This window comes from Rhipicephalus sanguineus, chromosome 7, assembly GCF_013339695.2.
Source record: "Rhipicephalus sanguineus isolate Rsan-2018 chromosome 7, BIME_Rsan_1.4, whole genome shotgun sequence".
Taxonomy (NCBI): Eukaryota; Metazoa; Arthropoda; class Arachnida; order Ixodida; family Ixodidae; genus Rhipicephalus; species Rhipicephalus sanguineus.
The window spans coordinates 9062684-9088512 of NC_051182.1; positions in this window are offsets into that span (position 1 = coordinate 9062684).

Sequence of the window (25829 nt, forward strand, 5' to 3'; positions counted from 1 at the left end):
GGAGTCGAACGCCGCCTTTATATCCAGGAGGATAAGATATCCGGCATCTCCCTTGTGCTGCGCCTCTTCCAGCATTGCGATGACGTCGGCGAGTGCGTCGGCAGTGGCCCGTGAGCGACGGAATCCGCTCTGCGATTATGAGAAAACGTCCAGTGCTTCGGCGATCCACTCCAGCCTCCGTAGCGCCATGGCCTCGAAGAGTTTTCCCGCCGCGGATGTTAGCGATACCGGTCGGTAGGACGCCGGTTCCGAAGCGGGTTTGCCCTTTTTAAGGATGGGCAGGACGATGGCCTCGCGCCACTCTTGTGGCACGAGTCCCGAGCGCCACACGTCATTGTAGGCAGCCAGGAGGGCTGGGAGTTGTGAATCGTCGATGTGCCGAAGCATCTGGTACCTCACTCCATCGGGGCCCGGCGCCGAGCGCCGCTTGCGCGACGCCAGAGCTAGTCGGAGCTCCCATAGCGTGAAGTCCGCGTTGCACAGAGAGTTCACCTCGTGCTGAATCCCATCCGATATGATGAAGCGGTGTGGTGTGATCAGCTCGCGGCGGTGATGCTGTGGGAGCGGCGGTATGCCAGTGGAAACTTGTGCAGCCCCTGTGCACAGGGTGTCTGCCAGCAGTTCTGCCAGCTGCTGATAGGACAGTCCCCTGGCAACGGCAATTGCGAGGGCTCGGAAGCGCGTATCAAGCGGTCTCAAAATGGCACCAAAAATCCGCCAAGCTTTTGCCGTGCGTCGCGGGTCCTCGAGTGTGCCGCAGAGGCTGCCCCACGATTGATCGCGACGCCGCCGAGCGTGCCGGCGACACACGGCATCGAGGCGGTTGTATAGCGTCCATAGCTCGCGGCGGTCGCTTTTGGTGGCGCGGCGCTGTATTCCTTGGCGCACCGCCCTGAGATTAAGTAGCTTGACATCTGGCACAGGCGTTCCCACTGGCACCACACACTTACGCGATGCTGCCTCCACACAGCTCGAGACATGGGTGAAGTAGGCCACTCCTGACGGTGGGGAAAGGGCCGAAAGTTCACGGAACCTGGTCCAGTCCGTCACGGTGTAGGTGCGCGTAGCTACGCGACGTCGATCGAGAGGTTCAAGGTAGATCGGGTAGTGGTCGGAGCCCCAGGTACCCGCGCACCGTTTCCACTCGTACCTGCACTCCCCGCTCACGATCGAGAGGTCGATAGCAGTGCGTGTGACACCGCGGCGGACGAAGGTTGGACTGCCAGTGTTGAGGATGATTAGACCGGCCTCTATTATCGATTCCAACAGGTCCCTGCCTCTGGCGTCCGTGTAGCCGTTTCCCCACGTTCTGTGGTGCGAATTGAAGTCACCACACGACACACTCTGCTCCAAGTCAGGAGAGATGTAGGTAGAAACATAGTGTTTTACGCGAGGTTGTGGGGCAGAAAGACTGCGCATAGCGGAGCGCAGCTGCACCACATACTCGGTTGGATCAGGGCAAGGCGAGGTAGTTGAAGCATCGAAAAATTCTCCAGGAAGGCGGAGCGGTGCACAATAGGTCAGTTCGGCAGGCGTACACTTGATGTCTTGCTTTAAGGTCGTCCTAAGGCTAAGCAAAACAAGTGGCAGTGAAACTGTCCAGTTGACCGTGTCGGGTTGCGCCTTCAAGGATGCTTTCAGGGTCCGGTGAAAACGCTCGACCATGCCGTTAGCGATGGGGTGGTATGCAGTTGTGCGAATCCGCGAACTTCTCCGCAAAACCATGCGCTTCTTGAAAAGAGCAAACTCGAACTGTCGATCGCGATCGGTGGTGATTGTAGAGGGAACGCCAAAGCGTGACACCCAACCCGATACAAAAGCTTTAGCGATTGTTTCGCTTCTTATGTCAGGAATGGGAAACGCCTCTGGCCACTGAGTAAAACGGTCAATGCATGTCAGCAGGTAGGTGTTTCCATCCGATGGAGGCCATGGTCCGAGGATGTCCATATTGTCGCGAGAGGAAACGACACACAGGGAACTCGAAGCGACCAGCTGTTTACTTTCGGCCACAACAGCCACCAACTTTTTCGCTCTCTTCTTCCGCCACCACTAGCGCGTGGCATTACCCTCTCCCCAGAAAAAAAAGAGACATGAAAACAGACAAAAAAGAGACAATAACAGTGAAGGCGTTGCCAAAAAAAATGTTTGTGTCTGTTGCACAGCACAAGGGCGAGACAAAAGAACTGGGAAATAACTGCAGAATGGCCCTGAAGGCAGGCTCCGCACCACAAAGTTCGTGACTTGCAGTCAACGGGAATGGTACGGCTTCATCCTGGAGACATGAACAACATCCGAGGAGCGTAGTCTACGGGAATGGTGCGATGTGTCTGCTGGGACAACTTCGTAGTTGACTTCACCGAGGCGATGAAGAACTCTGTAGGGTCCAAAGTATCGACATAACAATTTCTCGTTTCACTTTTTGAGCGCACAAAAGAACAGGGACGAAAAACGACGCGGACACACGACGCGGAGCGAAAAACGACGCGGAACGACGCGGTCCCTGTTCTTTTGTGCGCTCAAAAAGTGAAACATGAATTACCAACATGCCCATGCATACGCTCTCTCAAACAATTTCTCGGAGCGCCCTCATTGACGTATGGGGATCCAAACCCAGACTAGGTCGTCAGGCTCGTACGTTACAGTTCTGTGATGGGTATTGTACCGGTGAGCATCTTGATTTTGCCGCGACAATATGCGTAAGCGCGCTAGCTTCCGGGCTTCTTCGGTGCGCTGAACAAATACGTCTGTATCTCGGGTAGTCGCGTCCGGCGCAGTGGGTTGTAGCATGATGTCGAGCATCGTAGTGACGTCGCGGCCGTAAACCAGACTAAAAGGAGCAAAGCCGGTGGTTTCCTGAAGCGCAGTGTTGTAGGCAAATGTGACATATGGGAGGATTTCGTCTCATTTCTTGTGATCCTTGGCGACATACATCGAAAGCATATCTGCAATTGTTTTGTTAAGGCGTTCGGTTAACCCGTTGATTTGCGGGTGGTACGCGGTTGCTGTTCGGTGTGTCGTACCACTCAGCCGCAGGATATCTCGGAGCAGTTGTGCCGTAAATGCAGTACCACAATCTGTGATGACAACAGCGGGGGCACCGTGGCGGAGAACGATGTTTTTGACAAAAAAAGTAGCCACATCGGAAGCAGTTGCTCGCTGAACGGCTTGGGTTTCGCAGTATCTAGTCAAGTAGTCGGTGGCGACGACAATCCAGCGGTTATCAGCTGAAGATTTCGGAAACGGGCCGAGTAAATCCATCCCGACCTGTGCAAAAGGTGCGTGAGGGGGTCGTACAGGTTGAAGCAGACCAGCTGGTTTCATCGGTGGATTTTTGCGGCGTTGGCAAGCTGTGCAAGTCTTCACGTACTGCCTGACGGTTTTTGTAAGTTTCCGCCAGTAGTATTTCTGCTTGATCCTCACCAGAGTACGCGCGAAGCCAAGGTGCCCGGACGATGGTTCGTCGTGGCATGCTCGCAAAATGTCGTCGTGGAGAACAGCAGGAACGACTAGGAGGTAAACAGTTTTCGTAGGGTGAAAGTTGCGCTTGTAGAGGACGTCGTTGCGTAGACAGAAAGATGACAAGTGACGCGCAAACTGACGTGGGGGTTGTGGGCATCGTCGCTCAAGGTATTCGATCAGTGGTAGCAGTTCTAAGTCGTCGCGTTGCTGCTGGGCCACGTTCAGGGATGTTAGAATAGAAAGGCAACTGGAATCTTCGTCATTGTCTTCCGCAGCGGTCTCGATGGGTGCGCGGGAAAGACAGTCAGCGTCGGTGTGTTTCTGGCCAGACTTGTAAACTATTGTTATATCGAATTCCTGTAACCGAAGGCTCCATCTTGCGAGACCGCCCGAAGGATCTTTCAGATTCGCCAGCCAGCAGAGAGAGTGGTGGTCACTGACGATTCCGAAGGGGCGTCCGTACAGGTATGGCCTGAATTTCGTAATAGCCCATACGACCGCCAGACATTCTTTTTCAGTCGTTGAGTAGTTCTTCTCGGCAAATGACAACGTGCGGCTAGCGTAGGCAATAACGCGTTCCACGCCATCTTGATATTGCACGAGAATGGCTCCGAGACCAAGGTTGCTAGCATCAGTGCGTGCTTCTGTGTCTGCTTCGGTGTCAAAGTGACCAAGGATCGGTGGCGTTTGGAGGCATTGTTGAAGGTCGCGGAAAGCGTCTGATTGTTCGGGACCCGAAACGAAGGCGACGTCGTCTTTGACGAGTTGCTCCAGAGGTTCGGCGATTTTCGAAAAATTTGGCACAAAACGGCGGTAATACGCACAAAGACCCAGAAAGCGGCGTACATCATACTTTGTTCTCGGGATCGGGAACAAAGCAACTGGTACGGCCTTTTCAAGGTCGGGTCGAACACCTTTACTGCTGACAATATGGCCAAGGAATTTAAGCTCCTCGTATCCAAAGTGACACTTTTCCGGCTTCAGAGACAGGCCGGCGGTGTCAATGGCCAGAAGAACCGCCTCAAGCCGCTCAATGTGCTGTTGAAACGTCGTGGAAAAAACGACTACGTCGTCTAAATACACTAAACACGAGTGCCACTTGAGGTCACACAAAACTGTGTCCATCATTCGTTGGAATGTGGCTGGAGCGGAGCACAGTCCAAAAGGGAGGACTTTAAGTTCGTAGAGACCATCAGGTGTTATAAACGCCGTTTTTTCTCGGTCCCTTTCGTCTACTTGAATCTGCCAATACCCACTACGAAGATCCATCGACGAGAAGTAACGGACGTGACGCAGGCGATCCAAGGAGCCATCGATGCGAGGAAGAGGATATACGTCTTTTTAGTGATCTTGTTCAGTTTGCGGTAGTCTACACAGAATCGTAGGGAACCATCTTTCTTCTTAACCAACACGACAGGTGACGCCCAAGGACTTGTCGATGGTTGAATTACGTCGTCATCGAGCATTTGTTTGACTTGATAACGTATGGCATCCTGTTCTTTCTGCGACACGCGGTAAGCATGTTGGCGCATAGGTTGGACGTTGGGCTCAGTGATGATTCTGTGCTTCGTTAGAGGCGTCTGCCGGACCTTCGATGTGGTGGCGAAACAGTCACTAAAAGATGACAGTAGACTGAGGAGCCTTGCCCGCTGAGGTTTTTCTAACTGGCGATTGACGTTGAGGTGACTAGTCACGTCGGCATCGCAGTTTTCCTCTGTCGAGATTGTCGTAACCAAAGGGGAGGCGTCCGACTCATCCAGTGCCTCTAAGTAAGCTATGGTGGTGCGCTTCGCAAAGTGTTTGTATTCGCCACTGAAGTTCGTCACTAAAAGCGTAGTCTGGCCATTTCGGAGCCGGACGAGACTTCGAGCGATGGCGACTTCCCGATCAAGCAATAACGTGAGGTTACCTTCGGCGATGCCCGTACCTTCGGTGATGCCCGTATTTGCCTTTCCTGTGGGCACTCAACAAGGACGAAGATACTACTGCGAGGCGGCAACGTGACGCAGTCATAAACCACGCGTAACGCCACGCCACGATGTTCGTTCTCGACATCCGAATCTGGAGAGACACAGTTACCGAAGGTGACGAACAAATCACGCAGATTAATTATCGCTCCGTATTCTTGAAGAAAATCCATGCCCAAAATAACCGGCCGAGAACATTTGGGCAGTACAAGGAATGACGCTACGAAAGCCGACGCACAAATTTCCAGCCTTGCGGTGCACCTTCCTATGGCTAACACGAGGTGTCCTCCAGCGGTGGTCAGTTGTGGGCCGTCCCACGTTGTCAGCACCTTGCGTAGATGGGTGGTCAGCGAAGCACACATAACCGAGTAATCAGCGCCCGTATCGACAAGTGCAGTCACTGGATAACAGTCGACGGAAACGGTAATGGCAGCGGACGCTCTCTTAGCTGTTTCAGAAGAAGGCGTTAGCGGTACGTCGTGAGAGGGTGGCATCGGAGGAGGATATTTGTCGGTTCGCGTGACAGCGGCCTCACCCCCGAAGGTCGCTGTTCTCAGTTTCCCCGGCGTGGATTTGAGCCACTGACACCAGGGGACTCAAAGGATGGTCGGATGCGGTTTGGCGATACGGGCCGACGGGGTGATGGCGACCGTGACTGTCGTCGCTGCGGGGCGGGAGACACATTACTGCTTTCTAAGTATTCCTCAATTTCTTGCGGCCGCTCTCCATAGCGTGGACAACGGGCATCCGGGTGGATTCCGCGTAGGCCGATTCACCGGTAGTAGCAGTCGCGGTACATGTGTCCTGCTTCGCCACAGTGGTAGCACAAAGGGCGATTGTCAGTAGCACGCCAGACGGTTGACTTCCGCGGGCCAGGACGAAAGTCGGCCTGCAAAGCCGGGCGGTGGGTTGGACTTTGAAAACGTCGAGGGGCCCCAGCAGGTGGATGAAAAAAACGCGTTGTCGGCGGCGTAGAGACCCGCAAGGCATCCGCGTAGGAGAGCGTGGGAGGTTCGGGTCGCGATGGTGGTGAGGAAGGAACAAACTGCCTGATTTCGTTCCGAATGATGTCGGTAAGAGCGGTGACACTCGGAGTTGCCGCGGCGTGAGACTTCTGGAGTTCTTCGCAGACAACCTGCCGGATGAGTTCTGTAAGGGACTCCCTGCCATCACACCCTGGCACAAGCGAGCACGCTGCGGACATGGCGATCTGGCGCTCATACTGCGACAACCGCTGCCGAAGCATGCGCTCCATAATTGTTGCCTCACGGATGAACTCCGACACCGTTGTTGGAGCGTTGCGCACGAGGCCTGCGAAAAGCAGTTCCTTTACGCCTCGCATTAACAGGCGTACTTTCTCTTCCTCCGACATGAGGGGGTCAGCCCGTCGAAACAATCGCGACATGTCTTCTACAAACATGGCGACGCTCTCGTTCGGCATTTGAAACCGTGATGAAAGTGCCTGTTCAGCTCTTTCCGTTCGGGGTTGCTGAAGGCCTCGCGAAGCTGCCGGTGGAACTCCTGCCAACTGGTGAATGAAGCTTCGTGGTTCTCGTACCACACTCTTGCCGCGTCTACGAGGGAGATGTAAACGTTCTTCAACTTACGGCGATTGTCCCAGTCATTGATGGCAGCGACCCGATCGAAATGGTCCAACCAGTCTTCCACATCCTCACTGGCATCGCCGTGGGATGGGTTGGGCGTGCGAGGCGTGTTGACGACACAGGGTACGGCAGCGAATGGGTCATGCTCGGTTTGGGTTGCGGTCGTGGCAGACATTTTCCTTGAGGAACTTGCCAGGGGACCGTACTGTGGTGGTAGACCTTGAAGGCGGCGGCTGCTTCGATGGATATCAGCAGACCTTGGAACACTGGCGTTGGTTACTTCTGGTTAAGGACCAGCAGGCATAGGACGTCGTAGTACCCCGCACCTCCACCAGTCTGTCGCGAGAGGAAACGACACACAGGGAACTCGAAGCGACCAGCTGTTTACTTTCGGCCACAACAGCCACCAACTTCTTCGCTCTCTTCTTCCGCCACCACTAGCGCGTGGCAATATGAACATTATTGAAACGCTCCGAAGGCGGTGTGGAGGAGCCGTACGGAGAGCACGTATGACAATAAACCTTGGACTGCTGGCACTCCAAACAACTACGGGTCTTTGTTAATTCCCGCACGAACGTCTGTGTTAATTCCCGGCCAGACAAAACGCTGGGTGATAAGGTGTTGAGTAGCGCGGATGCCAGGATGAGAAAGGGTATGCAAGGAGTCAAAAACTGTGTGACGGAAATCGCTCGGAACAACTGGTCGATGTTTGCCGGCAGACATGTCGCACAAGATAGGAACGGTGCAGGACGGAAGGGTAACTTCACAAAACTTGAGTGTCCCAGGGGATACGCAAAGTTTAGCGCACGATATCTTCGTCTTGTGCTTTCGCTGACCGTAGGGCGCTGAAGTCGACAGTTGCCGGCGCTGCGGCGCAAGATACGGAAGCTGTCAGGTGAAAAAGCGCATCGGCTGCAGCATTCGCAGATCTCTGCACATGCCGGAGGTGCAGTCGGAGATCGGTTGTGAATTCCGCGATGTAAGCAAGGTGACGACTCTCACGGGGCGAAAATTTGCTGCTTGCAGACTTGATGGCAAACGTCAACGGCTTGTGATCCGTGGCGATGAAAAAAACATCGGGCTTCAAGGAAATGCCTGAAGTGGCACACACCCATATAAGCAGCAAGGAGTTGATGTCCGAGTGCTGTAGCGGCTTTCTGTGGGTGAGAGTTTGCGCGAGAAAAATGCCAACGGCTGCCACGATCCGTCAACGAACTGTTGTAAGGCGGCTCCAACTGCCACGTCCGACGCGTCGGTCACGAGGCAGTGTGGAGCGTCTGGTGTTGAATGAACAAGCAGGGTGGCGTTTGCGAGCTCTGTTTTCACTGCTTAAAAGGAACTTGATGCATTCTCAGACCATGTAATGGGAGTACACTTCTTCTTCTTGCCTGAAGCAGGTCAGTAAGGGGTCTAATCAGGTCAGCACAGCGGGGAATGAAACGCCGATAGAAATTGATCAGTCCCAGGAACTCGCGCAGTTGACGCAAAGTTGGCTTTGGGAAGCCTCGAACAACTTGCACTTTCGAAGGGAGTGGCCGGATTCCATGACAATCAACGTGGTGTCCGAGAAAGTCAAGTTCAGGCACGCCGAACGCATACTTGGTTTTGTTGACTATGAGGCAGTACTCGGCAAGGCGTTCGAAGAGCTGTCGAAGATGGGAAAGGTGTTCGTCTGCGTTGCGGCTAAAGATGAGGAGATCATCGATGTACGCAAAGCAGAACGGCAGGCCTCGGGTGACTGTGTCTGCAAACCGCTGGAATGTTTGAGTGGCGTTACGGAGCCCGAAGGACATCCGCAAATATTCAAAAAGGCCGAAAGGTGTTATGGCAGCAGTCTTGGGAATGTCCGAGGGTTCGACAGGTATCTGATGATACGCCTTGACCAGGTCAATCTTCGAAAAAATGGTTGCTTCATGCAGTGGTGCTGTGAAGTCCGCGATGTTAGGCAGTGCGTAGCGATCAGGAACGGTGGCGTTGCTCAAAGCGCGGTAGTCGCCGCAGGGTCGCCAGTCACCTGGGGACTTCTTGGGCACCATGTGCAGCGGAGAAGCCCAAGCACTTGATGACGGTTGCACAATGACAAGCTCGAGCATGTGATCAAATTCAGCTCGGGCAACCTCGAGTCGATCTGGTGCGAGGCGTCGTGAACGACCATAGGCAGGTGGCCCTGAGGTAATAATGTGGTGGGTAACATCGTCCTTGACAGGGCGCAGAAAATTGGATGGGCGAAGCAAGCTTGGAAAGTCGTCGAGTAACTGTTCGTACACTGACGAAGGTGGCTTGTTGATAACTGCGGTGATGCCGGTCGTTGACGCTATACCTTGCACCGTTAGGTGTGTCTTAGCATCGACAAGGCGCTTGCGGGAGATGTCCACGAGCAGTTCGAAATGACGAAGGAAGTCCGCTCCGAGAATTGGGTAAGACACGTCCGCTACGAGGAATACCCAACGGAAAACGCGACGGTGCCAATGTTCAGCGTGAGCGCGCGCTCACCGTAAGTCATGATGGTGGTCTTGTTGGCGGCTTGCAGCGTAAGTGCAGATCGGCGATTCTTCGGGAATGCGGGTGAGGGTGGAACAACGCTAACTTCGGCTCCCGTGTCCATGAAGAAACGGAGCCCAGAGGCCTTGTCCAAAACGAAGAACAAGCGGCTGCTTGCTGGACCGCCACCACTCGCCGCTTCTAGTGGTGAGTCGGAGCGTTTCCCGAGAAAGTGCAGGGAGATGAGCACTTTCGGGCGGCTGCACCGATGGTCCGGTGATACCAACACTCGCCGGGATGCGGAGACTGTGATGAGGAGCGCCGGCGGGAAGATGAGCGGCGGCGTGACGAGGATCGAGAACGCGAAGACAGGGTAGCTATCTGAGCGGATAGCTGTTCGATCTGGCTGCGAAAGTCGTCGCGAAGGGCTTGCAGGTCTGGTGGCAAAGGGCGAGTTGCCTCACTTGTTGTGGAAGTGGTCGCGATCGCTGACATCGTTGGGGAGTCGAATTCTATCACGGAGTCGGCAAGCTGCGCGAGCTTTTCCAGCGACAAGTCCGCTGCAGCGGCGAGCACCATGCCGACGGTCGAAGACAGGCGCTGTAGGAAGAGCTCTCGTAGCAGGTCCTCATCGAACGAGGTGGCCTTGTCACCAAGAAGCTACTGAAGACGGCGCAAAAGCTGTGAAGGCTTACGGTCGCCCAGTTCTTCAGCAGAAAGCAGCTGTTGGAGATGCTGCCTCTCTGAAGACGAAGTACGTTTCAGGAGCTCGGCCGACAACTTCTCATAGGGGTTCGTCTCCGGTGGGGCGAGAATGAGGTCTCTGATTTCGCCTGCGATCTCCGGTGGAAGCGCACACGTCACGTGGTGGAATCTTTATGTCTGAGCAGTTACCCGGGGCGTTACAAGCTGGCTGTTTACTTGCGCCAGCCAGAGAGACGGATCAGCAGGCCAGAGTTGCGGAAGCCGAAAAGAAACAGCGGGGACTGCTTGCGTCGCTGCAGGGTTAGGGAATGCTTGTCTGCAGTCGCCGGTGGTTTCTATGGTTGTCGCAGCCAGGAAAATGATTGCAAAAATTGCGATAGTCCGTGGTCACCAATTTGTAGACGCCCGGGCGTTGGTTACGTGATGATATTGCGTATTCACAAGCAAAGAAACAAAGGCACGTCTACAATAAGAACTCGTATATTTAAGCAAAAGCGCTGCGAGGCGAACGAGGCAGCAGCGACGGGGCGACTAACGTAGCTTCGGCCCGCCCGCTGTGTTTACTACACCCCGCCGCTGTAACGCGAGTTCCCAGGCTGCACTCGGCGCCCGCACAGTGAACACAGCACGATGCGAACGTGGACTCCGAGCCCCGCACGCTCGCTCGGCGCTGTCGCTATAAACTATCATGAGCCAGTGATCTAACAGATTCGAAAGACATGCACCGGAAACTGCACTGACGACACATATTGCTTTATCGAAAATAAATTATGAAAATAGGCGTTTTCTCAAATAGTCAAGGCTTCCAGCAAGTGCTCCCTCCCCCCCACCCCGAAAAAAATCCCTGGCTACGGGCCTGGATCAGAGTAACAGGCAAATGAGACAGGTGGAGGGGCAGACGCATTAATTATAGCACCTGTTAACATGACCTCGTTGTTAGGAATGAGATGTCCACTCGTATGCCTACAAACTGAGGGATGCTTACTTTAGCTATCGGCCAGTTCCATTAGCTGGTCGGAAAAAAAGCACTAACTTCAACTTTTCCAGCCCTTTTCCACTGAACCCGATGTTGATAATTGTATAAGTTATACCAGCGTTTAGAAGAACTTGTTTTTGGGCGAGTTGGTGCCTTAGTTTGCTGAACATATCGTAAGTGGCGCGAAGCTAGGAACATGAAAAAGGCCGGAGGAAAGAGACAGAAGAGCGCCAAACTACCAACTGTCTATTGCCAGCGCAGGCTGAAAAACAGGTAAACTTCCACACATGCGCAGTGGAGTGGAAGAGTTACCCCAAACATGACATCACGTGATTCAATAAAACTTGTAACTGGGCGAGTTGGTCCATACTTGAAGGTAAAAACTGGTAAGCGCAAATAAACAAGACAGGGACACAGGAAGACTGAACATGGACAGGCGCTACTTTCAACTAACTTTTATTTATCTTCAACCTTCAATATATACTCATGATACAGGGATGATCCTGAGCACGTGGTCACACGGTCACAAATCTAACCGGTTACAGAAAAGCACTCAAAAAAGCGCGTTCACTAGCAAACAATGATACGGACGTGTCGCTAACACATGCCTTCCCTCTTGCAGATATATGGAAAGCCTCCATCAGTTCACGGGCGGTAGTATCTTTACTCCTGCCTAATATCTTAATGTTCGCGAAAACCGGTGCACACATGCAAGCCTGGCAATGCGCAGGTAAATGCGCGTTCCCATTATTCCTAATTGAGAGCTCATGTTCCCTTGTACGGTCGTTCACGCAGCGCCCGGTTTGGCCCACGTAAGATTTCCCACAAGACAGCGGTATTTCGTACACGACGCCAGTCGCACATCTAGTATACGCCGAAGCGTGCTTCTTTCCGCAACCGCCAGGTTTTATCTCGCCAGAGGAGATTCTGGGGCAAAGCCCAGCCAGCTTACGCGGGGCGGAAAAAACCAATGGCACATCATGCCTGCTCGCTATCTTCTTCAGGTTGTGGGATACGCGATGCATATATGGCATCACCTCGGGGCGCCTCCTACGTTGCGGGCCAACGGGGTTCACTTCATTGGAACGGGCTGCCTTAACAACACGCAGAAGTACCTCTGCGATCGCCGTCACTACCGTGCAAGGGTAACCAGCAGCTAATAAGCGCCGAACCTGATCGTTAAAGCTAGCTTGCATTGCATGTGGGCAAGATTTCGTGAGAGCAGAACGCAGGCACAGTTTGGCAATACCCCTCTTTACAAGCTTAGACTGCGCAGTATCGTAAGGCAACAGTGCCTTCTGCGCCCGGGGACTATAGCTCCAACATAAATGGTCAGCTAAAACGAGACGAAGATCTAAAAACTGCAGCGCGTTGTCAGTGGGTAATTCATAAGTGAAGGTCAAGCCTTTCGCGCACTGTCTAAAAGTGTTAAGAACAGCATCAACAGACTTGTCTAAGGATAAGACCTGCGGCTTCTTCAGAAGAATTAAAAAATCATCTACATATCTAAAAACTTTAAGAACACAAGTATCGTCAAGGTTACTGTTTAAACAACGATCAACGTCCGCTAAGAAAATATTGCACAATACAGGCGCCACACAAGGCCGGAGTTAGATAAACTAACTAACAAGGTCGGAGTTATAAACTAACAAGGCCGGAGTTAAATAAAAGTTAGTTGAAAGTAGCGCCTGTCCATGTTCAGTCTTCCTGTGTCCCTGTCTTGTTTATTTGCGCTTACCAGTTTTTACCTTCAAGTATGAACCAACTCGCCCAGTTACAAGTTTTATTGAACCACATTTCTACTACATCGGGCCCCTTCTTCAATGTTTCTTCTACTCCTTCATCGTCAACCTTCAATCTATTGGTGAGCCACATTGTCACAACTACTTGCCGAGCAAGATACATTTCGTTTTGCTTAAGAAAAGGACTGGTTCCAGCGGATGTTCTGGGACTGTTTGGTGTTGCGTGGCCGACTCCGGGACATTCTAAACGTGTGTGCCGTCTACTACGCTCCGAGCTTTGGAGGCAAATCCGGCTTCTTCAGGAGTATCTACGCGTCTTGTGCTACGCTAGAGACCCCCCGTGGAAGGCAGAAGTGAAATTACGTTCACTAAAGATTTTCGCTGCTCGCCTAGTTGAGTTTTGGTGGGCTTCCTACCTGAGCAGCGTGCTTACCCAGATCCGCAAAGAAGACCAAGCAAGAGGGGCCTCGCGGGTTTTGATTTTAGGAGATGTGGAAATCCCGGAAGATGTCGAGCGTCTGCTCAGGAAAGGTCCCAAGTTTAGCCATGAACCGGATGTACCGCCCCATGAATTGCTTGCTTTTAATAGACGCGTTGCTACTAGGGCACCTCAAGATCAATATGCACGCTGTTTGCTTGAGGGTGTGGACGTTTTGTCTAGGATAGTGCATAGGACAGACCGCCGCAAGCACCGGGATGCGGCAGAACAGGTGGTGAAGCATTTTAGAGAGAATGACCTTATTCTTCTTCAAGCAGATAAAGAGGGCGGGTTTGTTGTTCTAGGTGCGGGGGCGTTCACTGATAAGGCCAAAATGGCCATTTCTAAGAATTTCGCGCCGGTAAAAAGCAGTGCTGTTCGCGTTAAAACAAAAGCAGTGAATATGTGTAAGGACCTACGACTGTTTCGGCTGGCCAAAGATATTGGCGCTTGTAAAAGCACTGCACTCAAAGTGTTTTTCACTGCAAAGACACACAAGCCTGATGTCCCTTTGCGCACGATAGTAAGTGAGAGCGGTTCTTGGCAGCATATAGTGAGCCAGTTCTTGAAGAAAGAACTAAATGGGCTGTCTGTTGTAGATCCCTTCGCGACCAAGAGTTCGGCGGATGTTGTGCGTTTTTTGCAGGGGGAGAATTCGACTGAGTTTATGTTTTCCATTGACGTAGAGGACTTGTTTTATTCAATACCTCATGCACAGTTGTTCACCTCTGTTCGCGACTGTATTGAAAGCAGTGGCGTTATTGATTTTCAGAATTCTGCTGGGTTGTCACTCAATAATTTTATGACCTTACTGGAATTTTATCTTTGCTCCACTTTTGTTTTGTTTAGGAACGAGTTTTATCTGCAGAAGCAAGGAATTTGCATTGGGTCTTGTGTGGCGCCTGTATTGTGCAATATTTTCTTAGCGGACGTTGATCGTTGTTTAAACAGTAACCTTGACGATACTTGTGTTCTTAAAGTTTTTAGATATGTAGATGATTTTTTAATTCTTCTGAAGAAGCCGCAGGTCTTATCCTTAGACAAGTCTGTTGATGCTGTTCTTAACACTTTTAGACAGTGCGCGAAAGGCTTGACCTTCACTTATGAATTACCCACTGACAACGCGCTGCAGTTTTTAGATCTTCGTCTCGTTTTAGCTGACCATTTATGTTGGAGCTATAGTCCCCGGGCGCAGAAGGCACTGTTGCCTTACGATACTGCGCAGTCTAAGCTTGTAAAGAGGGGTATTGCCAAACTGTGCCTGCGTTCTGCTCTCACGAAATCTTGCCCACATGCAATGCAAGCTAGCTTTAACGATCAGGTTCGGCGCTTATTAGCTGCTGGTTACCCTTGCACGGTAGTGACGGCGATCGCAGAGGTACTTCTGCGTGTTGTTAAGGCAGCCCGTTCCAATGAAGTGAACCCCGTTGGCCCGCAACGTAGGAGGCGCCCCGAGGTGATGCCATATATGCATCGCGTATCCCACAACCTGAAGAAGATAGCGAGCAGGCATGATGTGCCATTGGTTTTTTCCGCCCCGCGTAAGCTGGCTGGGCTTTGCCCCAGAATCTCCTCTGGCGAGATAAAACCTGGCGGTTGCGGAAAGAAGCACGCTTCGGCGTATACTAGATGTGCGACTGGCGTCGTGTACGAAATACCGCTGTCTTGTGGGAAATCTTACGTGGGCCAAACCGGGCGCTGCGTGAACGACCGTACAAGGGAACATGAGCTCTCAATTAGGAATAATGGGAACGCGCATTTACCTGCGCATTGCCAGGCTTGCATGTGTGCACCGGTTTTCGCGAACATTAAGATATTAGGCAGGAGTAAAGATACTACCGCCCGTGAACTGATGGAGGCTTTCCATATATCTGCAAGAGGGAAGGCATGTGTTAGCGACACGTCCGTATCATTGTTTGCTAGTGAACGCGCTTTTTTGAGTGCTTTTCTGTAACCGGTTAGATTTGTGACCGTGTGACCACGTGCTCAGGATCATCCCTGTATCATGAGTATATATTGAAGGTTGAAGATAAATAAAAGTTAGTTGAAAGTAGCGCCTGTCCATGTTCAGTCTTCCTGTGTCCCTGTCTTGTTTATTTGCGCTTACCAGTTTTTACCTTCAAATGACATCACGTGAGCAGTTCATTAAAGAAGGACAACTCAGACTGAAAGAGAACAATGGATGTGTCACTGACACAAGAGGACCCTTTACTTCTAATATGATACGCCTCTAGTAATTCCCTTGCTGTTTGATCTCTGCTTTTGCCGATAATCCTAGCTTGCGCAAAACGTGGCACACACGAGCATGACTTGACATGCGCGGGAAGGTGCGCACCATCACTCTTACCTATGCTGTTGGCATGTTCCCTGAGGCGGTCGTTGATACACCGACCCGTTTGACCAATGTAGGTCTTGCCACAGCTCAGGGGAATTTCATATACAACCCCTTCGGCACAACGCCTGAAATGTTTTACGTGCCTCTTTTGGCACCCTTGCTCCTTAGCACGAGAGATTCGTCGGCTCAAGTACGCCAGTTTATTCGGAGCGGAAAACACAACAGGGATTGCGAACCTGGCGGCCACCTTCTTGAGGTTGTGGCTCAACTTGTGCAAGTACGGCACCACCTGTGGTTTGACGCGCTCCTGTTCTCTCGAGTGCTCTTCCTGAGTGCTGGAGTTCAGCTTCCGTAGCAGAGATTCGACAATGCTTTGCATTGTCGCATATACCGACAATTGCATATACCGACAATGCTTTGCAGTTTTTAGACATTAACCTGGCCGTGAAAAGCGATCATGTTTGCTGTGCTTACATGCCTCGCAGTAAAAAAGAGCTTTTGCCATTTGATTCCGCGCATTCTAAGACTGTAAAACGTAGTATTGCTCAGCATTGCCTTCAATCCGCGCTGCGCAGATCGTGTCCGCACATGATGCAGACCAGCCTGTGTAATCAGATTGGCAGACTGGAAAAGGCTGGCTTTCCTCGGGCGGTCTTGTATGCCGTTGCCGAATCTCTGCTACGGAAGCTGAACTCCAGCACTCAGGAAGAGCACTCGAGAGAACAGGAGCGCGTCAAACCACAGGTGGTGCCGTACTTGCACAAGTTGAGCCACAACCTCAAGAAGGTGGCCGCCAGGTTCGCAATCCCTGTTGTGTTTTCCGCTCCGAATAAACTGGCGCACTTGAGCCGACGAATTCAGGCGTTGTGCCGAAGGGGTTGTATATGAAATTCCCCTGAGCTGTGGCAAGACCTACATCGGTCAAACGGGTCGGTGTATCAACGACCGCCTCAGGGAACATGCCAACAGCATAGGTAAGAGTGATGGTGCGCACCTTCCCGCGCATGTCAAGTCATGCTCGTGTGTGCCACGTTTTGCGCAAGCTAGGATTATCGGCAAAAGCAGAGATCAAACAGCAAGGGAATTACTAGAGGCGTATCATATTAGAAGTAAAGGGTCCTCTTGTGTCAGTGACACATCCATTGTTCTCTTTCAGTCTGAGTTGTCCTTCTTTAATGAACTGCTCACGTGATGTCATGTTTGGGGTAACTCTTCCACTCCACTGCGCATGTGTGGAAGTTTACCTGTTTTTCAGCCTGCGCTGGCAATAAACAGTTGGTAGTTTGGCGCTCTTCTGTCTCTTTCCTCCGGCCTTTTTCATGTTCCTAGCTTCGCGCCACTTACGATATGTTCAGCAAACTATACCAGCGTTGTTCTCAGAAAACTGAAATTAAAATATTACCTCAGACTTCTTACAGTAAGATTTCTACCAAGAGAACCAGCGAGCCGCTGTGTAAGCCTCTACAATCTCTCGTGCCTGCTCGTTCTTGCGGTAGCTTGGCGCATGCTTGTCATTCATGGGCATGAGATAGTGGCGCTCACCTGCGAGGGTTCGGAGAAGTGTGCTCGGGAAGAGAATCCTGTGTGAAACGCTTTAGCGGACTTTTTCCTTTTCGGGCCCACTTTATTGTGGGCACAAGCTTGCCCACAATAAACCAGTGGTTGTATTTCTGCTCTTGCAATACGTTACAATATTACGGAAGCTTCAGCGAATGCTCGTGGCAGTTTCTAATGTTCACTTAACAGTCACTGATGCACATCTTGGGATGGACTTTCTATAAGATTGCCATCTGCAACAAGTTTCTTCAAGTTTACTGTATCAAACAAGTCTTGACGGGCATAGGCGTATCTACCGGGGGCGGGGGGCAAGGGGGGCGCTATCCCCACCACTGAGAAATGTTATGAAATTTGTCCTCCGATTCAGCTGTCACGACTGTCCTCCGTGTGTCATGACCACGCAATGTAGGCTCTCTGCGGTGCGGGCTGCCTATTCCCCGCTTTCGCGCCCTGCACTGCAGCATTGCAGAGGAGGCTGTCGCTCAGCTGGGGCTCTATAACATTAGAGCAATCTGTCGCGATTTTATTTCGTTCTGCCTGGCCTGAAATTTACGTAATCGGCGACGCAACTACGGGCGGGAACCAGCGAACGTTTAATAGCCCGATCAAACGCTCTCTTTTTTTCAGAAATTTAGTTTCTTTCTTTGAAAACGTAGCATCGCCATTGCTCCATATCCAAGCTGCTGTGAGTTGATGAGTGTGCAGAAGTGTCGAGTATTTTAGTTGTGCCTAGCCAGGAGAGCTAAAAAAGATTCCCACTTGAGTCTTCGATTAACCTGTTTCACCTTGCTTATCATATGGCAGCCTACAGCTACCATATGATAACATGGCAGTGGAGTCGAGCACATTGAGAAGCCCAGCTTTCAAGTTTGCTCCGTTACTTCATCTATACCTCTCCAGGGAGATGATCAGCGTCCACGGATTTCTGGACTAAGAAGGCTGCCTACCTGCAAAGGATTGTGTCAGTCTTTAATAACGTTGATTTCTCTCTCTACCTCTCTGTCAGCAAAGATGAGTTCACAGAAAGTTGTATACGCGTAAGAACAGCTCAACATCGTTATACTACTACTACTGAAAGTATCTATTATACACATATGAATCCATCTCCCCCGCTGCTAAAAGTAGCCGCTGCCAATGTGATTGGCGGGCAGCCTTCTCGAATTACGTTCAGAAAGAGACACTGTGACTATTCCGAAAGAAAATATTGTTCAGCACAATAATGTGCTGCCCATTGTGCAGACTTCATTTTAACGCCGCCAGTTTTCGCATACTCGTGACGTCGCCTAACAAGGAGGCGATTTTATGGCACACCGAAAATGTTTGACGAATAGCAAATAACCAATGACCAATAATACACCGTATTGAAGATAGTTTATTATTATTTTTCCTTACGCAGTCATGCGTAAGTGATAATTACGCGGTGGATCACTTGCGCGTCATTTGTTGCGTGGTGTTACAAGCAGGTGCTGTGAGCGTGACCCAGAAAATTTCGACCAATCATTAACAGCTAACGACCTATACGGAAGGAGACAATGCAGTTAAACGTTATAATCACCCACATTTTTTCAAAGAAAATTTGAGCTTACACAGTTTGCGTAGGCTATCTACTTGGAGGGGCCGGAGGGGAGGAGTAAAGGGCCACTTCACCGCTTTTCCGTCCACCCCCCACCCAAACTGGGAAAAGTAGGAGGGCAAGGAACGACACCTACTATACAAGTTCGTAGTCATTTATATTCTTATAACTATACAGAACCAGCTCAATCTGTTTTCCTTAAGTATTCATCGACTGAACTTGGTCTTCTGCTTTAGAAAGACTTTATTAGGGGGCTCTAAGAGTAAAGAAATTAGCACTCGGATTAACCCGAAGACTTCTGCGAAGTACCTTGCTTTGTCAGCCACATTTTTTTCTTTAATACGTGAGAATTTAAGGCACTACAGTCATAGCAGATTCATCATACTCATCGTATTTACAACGCCAAACTGAGACTGTGAAGTTTGCAGATGGAATGGTCAGATGAAGCACAGGTTAAATGTGACTGTACTTTTTAAACTTCACAGTAATATTTACAAAAGGTTATTAAACTCTGCTTTGTCGCAGTATAGGACGGCCCAGCCTGCTCAATCTGTTTGTGCAGATTCTTCCGTGATTGAAAACAAACAGCTTTGAAAAGAAAATAATCTAATAATCTCTATTAATATAAGAAAGCACGTGAACTTCAGAGAAAATGGAGTTCCCTCTCTCTCTCTCTCTATATATATATATATATATATATATATATATATATATACATATATATGCATATATATATACATATATATATATATATACGGCGGACAGAGTGAGAGGCGCCAGCCCCCCCCCACTCGCGAACGAGGTGGTACGCCACTGTACGGGTCCATGATACTTTAACTCCTCCACTCCATCAAAGACAGTAAACCTGTGTATTTGATTTTCACAAATTAATACAACTCCATAAAGTTCTTGAAATTCTGGGTTTTAGGTGCCACAATGACATGAGGATGACGCACGCTGTATTGGTGAGCTCTGAATGACCAGGAGGCAGTGGCGGACCCAGTGGGGGGGGGCGATTCGGTGATCGCCCCCCCACCCCTCAAAGCCCCCAACCCCCCCCCCCCCCCCCCCCCCCCCCCCCCGGTACTATTTTTCAGCACGCGGAATTTTTTAGGCCGCTGCGGCGAGATATGCACCCGTCACTTCTCCTCGTACCCCATTCTAAGGGCTGTGTGTTTTCGGTTTTGTCCGAAAAAATCTGATAAACATTCGCTGGTAAAATTTTTGACAATTCGGATTTATCCGATAAACTCCGATTCCAAGGGCCAATATGACCTGGACCAATACCAACCCGCCCAACCTTTTATTATACTGGTTCCGTTCTTTATCTAAAGGGCAAGTTCTAAGCGCTCATTGATACATCTTCTGGTTTGACCGATTTAAAGTTTACCGCGCGTAGCTCTATTAGGCGACGTAGCTGTATTGTGCTCCGACTCAGCTTCGTACATGCAGAAGCTTAGGCTATCTACTTGGAGGGGCCGGAGGGGAGGAGTAAAGGGCCACTTCACCGCTTTTCCGTCCACCCCCCACCCAAACTGGGAAAAGTAGGAGGGCAAGGAACGACACCTACTATACAAGTTGGTAGTCATTTATATTCTTATAACTATACAGAACCAGCTCAATCTGTTTTCCTTAAGTATTCATCGACTGAACTTGGTCTTCTGCTTTAGAAAGACTTTATTAGGGGGCTCTAAGAGTAAAGAAATTAGCACTCGGATTAACCCGAAGACTTCTGCGAAGTACCTTGCTTTGTCAGCCACATTTTTTCTTTAATACGTGAGAATTTAAGGCACTACAGTCATAGCAGATTCATCATACTCATCGTATTTACAACGCCAAACTGAGACTGTGAAGTTTGCAGATGGAATGGTCAGATGAAGCACAGGTTAAATGTGACTGTACTTTTTAAACTTCACAGTAATATTTACAAAAGGTTATTAAACTCTGCTTTGTCGCAGTATAGGACGGCCCAGCCTGCTCAATCTGTTTGTGCAGATTCTTCCGTGATTGAAAACAAACAGCTTTGAAAAGAAAATAATCTAATAATCTCTATTAATATAAGAAAGCACGTGAACTTCAGAGAAAATGGAGTTCCCTCTCTCTCTCTCTCTCTCTATATATATATATATATATGTATATATATATATATATATATATATATATATATGCATATATATATATACATATATATATATATACGGCGGACAGAGTGAGAGGCGCCAGCCCCCCCCCCCCACTCGCGAACGAGGTGGTACGCCACTGTACGGGTCCATGATACTTTAACTCCTCCACTCCATCAAAGACAGTAAACCTGTGTATTTGATTTTCACAAATTAATACAACTCCATAAAGTTCTTGAAATTCTGGGTTTTAGGTGCCACAATGACATGAGGATGACGCACGCTGTATTGGTGAGCTCTGAATGACCAGGAGGCAGTGGCGGACCCAGTGGGGGGGGCGATTCGGTGATCGCCCCCCCACCCCTCAAAGCCCTCAACCACTCCCCCCCCCCCCCCCCCCCCGGTACTATTTTTCAGCACGCGGAATTTTTTAGGCCGCTGCGGCGAGATATGCACCCGTCACTTCTCCTCGTACCCCATTCTAAGGGCTGTGTGTTTTCGGTTTTGTCCGAAAAAATCTGATAAACATTCGCTGGTAAAATTTTTGACAATTCGGATTTATCCGATAAACTCCGATTCCAAGGGCCAATATGACCTGGACCAATACCAACCCGCCCAACCTTTTATTATACTGGTTCCGTTCTTTATCTAAAGGGCAAGTTCTAAGCGCTCATTGATACATCTTCTGGTTTGACCGATTTAAAGTTTACCGCGCGTAGCTCTATTAGGCGACGTAGCTGTATTGTGCTCCGACTCAGCTTCGTACATGCAGAAGCTTAGGCTATCTACTTGGAGGGGCCGGAGGGGAGGAGTAAAGGGCCACTTCACCGCTTTTCCGTCCACCCCCCACCCAAACTGGGAAAAGTAGGAGGGCAAGGAACGACACCTACTATACAAGTTCGTAGTCATTTATATTCTTATAACTATACAGAACCAGCTCAATCTGTTTTCCTTAAGTATTCATCGACTGAACTTGGTCTTCTGCTTTAGAAAGACTTTATTAGGGGGCTCTAAGAGTAAAGAAATTAGCACTCGGATTAACCCGAAGACTTCTGCGAAGTACCTTGCTTTGTCAGCCACATTTTTTTCTTTAATACGTGAGAATTTAAGGCACTACAGTCATAGCAGATTCATCATACTCATCGTATTTACAACGCCAAACTGAGACTGTGAAGTTTGCAGATGGAATGGTCAGATGAAGCACAGGTTAAATGTGACTGTACTTTTTAAACTTCACAGTAATATTTACAAAAGGTTATTAAACTCTGCTTTGTCGCAGTATAGGACGGCCCAGCCTGCTCAATCTGTTTGTGCAGATTCTTCCGTGATTGAAAACAAACAGCTTTGAAAAGAAAATAATCTAATAATCTCTATTAATATAAGAAAGCACGTGAACTTCAGAGAAAATGGAGTTCCCTCTCTCTCTCTCTCTCTCTCTCTCTCTCTCTATATATATATATATATATATATATATATATGCATATATATATACATATATATATATATATATATATATATACGGCGGACAGAGTGAGAGGCGCCAGCCCCCCCCCCCACTCGCGAACGAGGTGGTACGCCACTGTACGGGTCCATGATACTTTAACTCCTCCACTCCATCAAAGACAGTAAACCTGTGTATTTGATTTTCACAAATTAATACAACTCCATAAAGTTCTTGAAATTCTGGGTTTTAGGTGCCACAATGACATGAGGATGACGCACGCTGTATTGGTGAGCTCTGAATGACCAGGAGGCAGTGGCGGACCCAGTGGGGGGGGCGATTCGGTGATCGCCCCCCCACCCCTCAAAGCCCTCAACCCCTCCCCTCCCCCCCCCCCCCGGTACTATTTTTCAGCACGCGGAATTTTTTAGGCCGCTGCGGCGAGATATGCACCCGTCACTTCTCCTCGTACCCCATTCTAAGGGCTGTGTGTTTTCGGTTTTGTCCGAAAAAATCTGATAAACATTCGCTGGTAAAATTTTTGACAATTCGGATTTATCCGATAAACTCCGATTCCAAGGGCCAATATGACCTGGACCAATACCAACCCGCCCAACCTTTTATTATACTGGTTCCGTTCTTTATCTAAAGGGCAAGTTCTAAGCGCTCATTGATACATCTTCTGGTTTGACCGATTTAAAGTTTACCGCGCGTAGCTCTATTAGGCGACGTAGCTGTATTGTGCTCCGACTCAGCTTCGTACATGCAGAAGCTTCACAAGAACTCTCCAACCCCGAATTCAAAGCGCTTCACTTCAAAGATCCGTGCCACCTACTCAACAACGCTCTTGAGGATGGAATCAGAACGAGTTTAACGTAGTTCATGATTTTGTTGTGCACTTTCCTGCCCTGTTGAAGTCGTCGCGGGAGCTGCGCCGTAAGTTTGGTCTTGTGTGCTTGGCCATCGGCATGTCCTTGAAGTCGCTGAAAACCGTATGTCCGTCCGAGGTGCTTCTCTTTTTATGAAGCTCTAGAAGATATTTTCGACTACTCGCGCCATTTTGTCTTTCTTGGGAAGCGACAAAGTCAAGGAAACGAAGTGTGAGAAGCTCAAGAGTCTTATTTCATCGCCTGAAGCTGTACACGACTTGCTCGTTAAAATGAGGTTTCTGAAGACCAAATCGTGTGCCGTGCTCTCAATCAATAACGAACTTGAGGCAGAGAGTACCTTGCACACCAAGTTTATCCCATACTGGGGGTTCGTTTGCACGCACTCATTAGTCAACGGCGTGATCCAACCTGGGTCTTCGCATCAGATGTCACAATTCTGTTCGGCCTCCTTGACCAGAATGACCGGTTAACGACTGTCGCTGGCATTCACGATACTACGCCGCTGTCGTCGAAAAGCGGAGAAAGATATCTGAGAGGAACCTGTGCGATCAACTCCAGTACAACAAAGAATCGTTTTGGTACTGTGTTCAAATTGGGAATCCAAATGTGAAGCATGAGCTGCCCGCACTTTCCAAACTATGCGCCTATTTTTCAATTAGTGCTTCTTGTTACTGACGACATGAGCCAGCTCCTGAGTGTTTTTGCGAGCTATCAGTGCTATGAAATATGTAACATTGTTGAACCTCTGTCGTTTTGGAGACTTCACAATGTCCAGTGGCCAGTGCTTTCTCACTACGCGCTGCGTCTTCTGGCGCTTCCTGTTTCTAGCGCTAACGTTGAAAGGGCATTTTCAAAGCTGAGAGTCGTCAATCGAAAGGAGCGCACTTCGATCACTGACAGCAACCTCGCAAAATATGCTTGCGTCTTTTACAATAAGCTTTAAGCTAAGGTTGTTATTCGCGCAAATACAGGTGTTTCGTGTTCAAGTATTTGACTTGTGCATATATGTTTTTGTGTATTCAAACCTTCTAGAAAAAATAAAATGTGAATCGTGTGTTTTGATGTTTTCGTATTCAGATATGAATTGATCTAAAGCTTTGGGGTGATGAGAACAATGCGAAACTCCGAATTTCGGAGAATTGGGGATTTACGAGAAATAAACTCCGATAAACGCCGAATTTCTGCCAAAAATATAAACTCGGATAAACATCTGCCGATTTTCAAGAAATATAAACGCCGAAAACACGGAGTCCTACCCATTCTGCACCTTCAGACAGAACTGGAATGTGTTTGAATGATCGAATGCTTGAACATGCTCTTGTGTGACAGCAGGTTCGCGGACTGTGTCCGAGATATATCGGTGTTGCTGCCCTGGATGCCTTCACGCCGTTTCCTACCAGCCGCGAGCCGGAGACCGCCGCGTCGGTCGTTAAACTCATGGTGAACAGACCGCGGCTGTTCCCTCGAATGGTTACGGGAAGCGAGAGGTGTCTGCCTTTCATCGCGCCTCTTGATTTCGAACCGAGCGTCGCTATGTTCGACCTTCGACCCCAGGAGCTGGCGTCTGGGAAGCCGCGGCCGGGTCACGTGATCGCCGTGGAGGCGAGAAAGCTTCATCGAAGCGACGGAGAGTCTACCTCCGGCAGCCAACGAGACAAGTTGAAGTTTATTTTCACCACAGTGTTACACCATTTTTTTTCAGACATTCTTGAAACAAAGATACAATGTGTGGTGTGGAATGCGGGAAAAAAGCTGCGATACAAACGCAGCTTGACTAGCCCCACATCCATCAATACAAGGCAGAAAAAGTGACAGCATTCATAAAGTCCTCGAAAGAACTAAACGGACACAAATACATAGTTTAAAGTGCACCAATAAGAAAATTACATACATAAAATTTAAGAAATTGACAGGATCGCACTGTTTGAAGAAATACGAAAAAAGAAATAAGCAGAACATAAAAAACAAATCTTTGGAACTGCCTAAATTGTGCAAAAAAAAATTTTTTTTTTTTTTTTTTCTCTCTTGCGTCATGAAGGTAAAAAAGTATTCGACATATCCGTCGCGAAAGAAGGCGCAATCGCTCCAATGAAAAAGGTGAATTTATTTAGTATGTGGGGGAGTGAATGTTTCAGCATTTGTAGACCATAGTTTGTTCGGCATCGAGGAACCTTCCAATAATCGCTCTGTCTAGTAGGTCGAGACGAGGTGCTGCGCTCTAAGCATGCTATGGAGATAAGATTGTTACTTCCTTTGTTAATTCAGTTTTTAAAGACGCTAGTAACAATATTCATACATGTTGTCAAATCTTACGACTCTGAATTTGTTGAATAAAGACAAGGTATGTGCATTATATTCGGCATTTGCAATAGAACGCAATGCATTTTTTGTAGTGTGAGTAATTTCTGCTTAGAGTGCAAGGTGCCAGTACCCCACACCAAAAGACCGTAGCGTAACTGGGAAGAAAAAAGCGTGTTGTATATCATTAGCATCTGAGTAGT